The 5418-nt window shown below is 39.2% G+C and overlaps 1 pseudogene; it reads left to right on the top strand.

Moving 5' to 3' along the window:
* Positions 1–4442: 4442 nt before the first annotated feature.
* On the top strand, positions 4443–5010 carry LOC101582206 (annotated as a pseudogene).
* Positions 5011–5418: the final 408 nt, after the last annotated feature.

Here is a 5418-nt window from a genome sequence, read left to right as displayed (position 1 = left end):
AAAAAGCTCCAAATGAGATGCCACATGCCTATAATTCTAGCACTCTGGGAAGCTGAGGCAGGAGAATCACAAGTTTAAGCCTAGCCTGAGGAACTTAGCAATTTACCAAGACCCTATATCAAAAAGTAAAAAAAAAAAAATTAAATGCTGGACATATAACTCAGTGCAAAACTCTGAGCTCAATCTCCAGTACTGTAAAGTATGTTAATAAAATAGAAATAATAATAACAAAGAGACCTTAGGAAAATAATAAATATCTTAAATGCAAATAGTTTAAATACATCAATTAAATGGTAGCAGTGCAAAGTAGATAAATAATATGGAACTAGATCTTGCTTTTAAGAAGCTCTACAATTTCAATAACAGAGGTAGGTTAAAAGTAAAAGGATGAGGGGGCCTGGCCCTAGCTCAGCTCTTTTAAGTGGCTGCTTCCACAAAGTTGTCAGCCTCAGGTTGCTTGAGTTCGAGCCCCACAACACTCCAGCCAGCCAAACCTGCCCTGAAGGCATTCGGAGAAAAAAAAAAAGTAAAAGGATGAGCCAGGCATTGTAGTCTCTCCTTGTAATCCCAGCACTGAGGAGGATCACCTTGAGTTTGAGACCAACTTGGGCTACATAATGAGTTCAAGGTCAGCCTGAACTACAGTGGTCCCTCACTTATCACAGAGGTTACGTTCCAGACACCCCCACAATAAGTGAAAATCAGCGATGCGGTGACATTATTTTAGTATTTATATATTTTAAGGCTTTGTAAGCCCCACAATCTTATAAACATTTCACATACTTCTAAAAGCACTTCTAATGTTCTTAACCATTTTTAAAGCTATATACCTACATAATTTTAACAATTACATATACAGTACTATACACTGCTGCACAATCCCAAGATATAGCAAAAAATTCACAATAAATGATTTAGATTAATAGTTTTTGAAAGTCCCTGAAACAGTGAGTGTGGAAGTTGAACTGCGAAATAGCGAGGGACTACTGTACGTAGTGAGACTGTGTTTTGGTTTATTAAAAACCAAAGAACAAAAGAAGGGTAACAGAATGAAGAGGATGAAGCTGAGCATTGTAAGGCATGCCTGTCATCCTAATACTTTTATCTTATCTGTTATGTTTTTATTTTTCCCTCATAGCCAAAGAACAGTTCTAACTGGATATAAAATGTGTATTTGAGAGCTTGTTTCTCTTAATTCTTATTTACAGAAACACTGTTAGAGAAAGAAAACAATATGGAAAGCAACCCTGGCATGATGAGTCACCCAAACTTATTGAGAAAGCCTGAGTGTGAACATCCTTCTTCAAAATCAGCTTCTCGTCTTAATAGTTTTGGTAAGTTTTAAATGACAGTTAATTACAGGTCTCACTATTTAACCTACCTTCATCAGCATTTTTGCTGCAGACTAATGGAAGCTGTTTCCTATTTTGAGGGCTGGTTTTAGGTGATACAATAATGACTTGCATTTATTGAGTGTGAGGCACTGTGCTGATCAGTTGGCATACCTCTTCTTACTTAATATTCATAAGGACCTTATGATATCTAGGTATTGTTATTACTCTCATCTTCAATTACTCAAAGCAGATGAATGAAAGTTGGTAAAATCTATTTCTCTTTAACTTTTATCTTTAAAATTATTTATTTATTTATTTATTTATTTATTTGATACAGGGTCTTGCTATGCAGTTCAGACTCTAGCGATCCTGCTAGAGTCTCAGCTTCCCCAGTGCTGGGATTACAGGCGTGTGCCACCACACGCAGTTTCAGGGCCAGCATGGCATGCCCGGGGTTCTGGGGCCAGCATAGCATGCAGCACTGGGAATTGAACTTGGGTCCTTGCACTTGCCAGGCAGGTACTTAGACCATTGAGCTATCACCACAGCCCCTCTCTTTAACTTTAGATCTCATATTGCTTGCCAGTCTACTGTATCATCTTCTAAACCACAGAGGTAGAGATGAGGGTACCCCAGAATCTGTGGTCTCTAAGGTCAAGCCTTGCAAATATTTTGTCATTCCCTTAGGTCTTCATTTCTGAGTCCTTACAGTAAACTTTGTCTGTAAAAAGCTGGATAGTACTGTCTGTCTGAACTACTTATTTCTGCTTATAATGAAAAAGCATTTAGGGACAATAGGTAAATGCACAAGTGCAATCACACACTTGTCCATCTTCATTTATACAAACAGACATTGAAATCAGCCTGGGGACTAGTCTGCTGAAGAAGACAGCCTTTTCTTTAAATTGTTTTATTGCCAAAACTAAAAGAAGCATTGAGGGCTGGAGAGATGGCTCAGTGGTCTAAAGCACCTACTTGAAACAAGCTTGACAAAGCACAGGGACCGCGGCTCGATCCCCCAGCACCACATGCCAGCCAGCCGCGCCCCCTGGTGGGCTGAGCTGGCCACACACACACACACACACACACACAATAAATAAATAAATGTAAAAAAAATAAAATCTTATAAAAAAAAGAAACATTGAGAAATTATATTCTTAGTACTAAAATGAGCACTGATACGGGGTTGTTAGAATTGTAAATTGGCAGATTTTCTGAAAGGTAGTTTGTGTAAAAACCCAAATACATGTAAAGTATTTATGTAAGTTGATTTAGTAATTCAACTTCTATCAGGAGCTATAATAAAAATATTTATATTAAAATTTTGACATAAGAATGTCTTTTTTAATTGAGGCCTGTGCAAACCCTTGCCCTCTATGGCTTGGGGTTGCTATCTGCTTCACAAAGTCAAATAGAAGAGTTGTCCTCTGGGTAGACAAAGCTGTGTTCACCTCTGAAAAAGTCTCCTAGTTGAAAAAAAAGATGTGCTTTATAGAATCATGGAAAACTGGCAACAAATAATAGGGAATTAGTTAAATGACTTCTTCTGTGTTTATTATTTTATTTAGTTTTTCATAGCTGAGTTACAATACCTGACACCCACAACTGAAAGGAGGAAAGCCTTTGAATTTGGCTCATAGTTTATAGAGGTTTTAGTACATAGTTGGCTGGCTGCAAGGGTGGCATGAAGAGCCATGGCAGGTGTGAAGGAGTCAGCCCTCAAGGGAAGAAGAGGGAAATCAGTGGACTAATCCAGTTCATATACCCATGATCCAGTTAACTGCCCAAAGCTCTACCTATGAACATACAAAGTTTTGGAGGATGTTTCAGTATAAACCATAACATTCTTTCCTTTGCCTCCCAAAACTCATGTGCATCTCTTTGTGCAAAATACATTTAATCTGTTTCTAATAATTTCCAGAGTCCTAATAGTTTTTGCATGGCTGAAAAGTCCAGATCCAAAGTCTCCTCTGTGATTTGAGGCAAACTAATAGCTGTGAGCCCCTGTAAAAATGAAAAGAAAGTTAAATTCTTCCAAGACACATGGGTACATGATAAACATTTTTATAAAAAGTAGAACTAGAATGACAAAAAGGAATGGGACCAAAGCAGTACCAAAATTCAGCAGGGCAAATATTAAATGCCACAGTTCCAGGTCTAGCAACCAGGGCAATCTGTGGTAAAATGTGAGTTCTAAACCATTTGTGTGGTCCTGCCCCTATGCCACTGTAGGTGGTTGCAGCTCTCACTGTTTCTCTCTTGGGCTGGTTTTGCTCACTTCTTGAGGCTTTCCTCAGATGGTCCATGTTCCTGGCTTCTCCAATATCCTGAGATCTCCATAGTATTTTAGGCTTCTTTCTCACAGCTTCATGAACTGATCTCTCAGGAGCACACTGCTTAGTCTCCCAGGCCTTCTTCTGAAATCTGAGTGGAAGCCTTCTGACTCTATAACTCTTGCATTCTGCATGCATGCAAACCAGCACCATGTGGATGTGCCAAGGTCTGCCACCAACTGGAGGAGTAGCCAAACCCTTTTTGTGTTGCTGGTAGTTGCAGAGATTCTGAATGCCTAGAGGGGTGAGCAAGTTGACTTATAGCCTAGTGCATGAATCAGTACTTATCCTCTAGGCTGCCTCAATTCTGAAGTACAGGTGCCCTGAGGCAAATTCTTTCACTTTTGCAATTTTGAGTCTTCCAAGGGTAGAGATCCTGCCTATTTCTCTGATGCCCTCAGGCTGGCCCAAAGTACATGGATTCATTTTAATGCTTTTCTTCAGCAGCTAAACTCTGCTCTATTTATATAGCCCCAGCTTTACCAGAGCTTCCTTTATGGCTAAACTCAAAAAACTTTTAAAGCCATTCTGGTCCTTTTTGTGAGCAGTGGTAGCTTGGGAGGCACTCCCTGTTTTGGGTGTGAGTCCTAGGGGAGTTGTCTCCTGATGGCTGGCTGGCGTGGATAACCAGACCCTGGCAAAAGTAATGCAACCTGGATTTAAGGAAGGAAGATTTTGTGGAGCTGTAAGGTGAACTTGAGAAGACCCCACCCCTGTGAATGCAAGGCAGAGGTGGTGGAAAGCCTAGAGATCTCCCTGTGTAGTCCAAAGAAGGATGGCACCCTGCCTCCAGCAAGAGGGTCAGTTTAGGGAAGGCAAACCCACACCCTGCTTCTTTTCAATCAAAAGCATCTTAGGACTGGACCAAAAGAAAGACTGTGTTCCACCACTGAAACCTCATAGCCCTGGTTAGATACCTGCAATACCTCCGGGAAAGGTGGTAAACTAAGTCTACCTATCCTGAGTCTTCCCAGTGGGGTCTCATTTCCTTGCATGATGGATCACCCAGTGACAGAAGATTTTTAAAAGATGAACATAATCTCTCAACCTCAGAAAGACTATCTTTGAACAGAGAGGTGAGTTGGTATACAGGACAAAGACTTAAGAACTGCTCTTACTCAAAACCAGATTGAAAAACTGGAAAACGTCTTTAGAGGAAACAGCTATCCTTGTCGTTGACATCCAAGAAGTTTCAGCTCAAAAACTGAATCTAGTGGAAGATAGACTCCAGATTTGGTTCCAGAATTGGTGGGGAAAGCTGAAAGGTCTGCCAGAGAATCACATTTGATAATGTTGAAAAAATTTTCAACACAAACCTCCTGGAATTGATAGAGGAAAACTAAACTTGTGATAGTTTCCTCTTGGAGAACATGTTCAATTGGAGAATTGAACAAGAATCAATAGAAACATCAAGTGTTTAAAATGTGATGTTTTCTTGTATTTGATTCAAATATTACCTTTTTTCTGAAAATTAGTATTGTAGATAATTATGATCACAGCATGATACCTATATTTGGGCAATTGAAATTATGCTAAAGACATTTTCTATTTTTCTTAATAAGCATTTTCAGAAAAAAAGCTATTTTTAAGTAAATAACATCAATTTAATAAATATGCTAAAATAAAAAGTTATTCTGCTGGATGGAACATTTGGTCTTGATTCTCAATGTAGAGCTGATAAAAACCCCCAAGCAGCCATGCTGCTGTCTCAACATTAGACTGCTTTTGAATTTCTTCCACCAGATTAATTA

Source organism: Octodon degus, unplaced genomic scaffold, assembly GCF_000260255.1.
Source record: "Octodon degus isolate 3935 unplaced genomic scaffold, OctDeg1.0 scaffold00069, whole genome shotgun sequence".
Lineage (NCBI taxonomy): Eukaryota > Metazoa > Chordata > Mammalia > Rodentia > Octodontidae > Octodon > Octodon degus.
The sequence above is the reverse complement of the archived record's forward strand: the minus strand, read 5'-3'. Positions and strand labels throughout refer to the sequence as shown.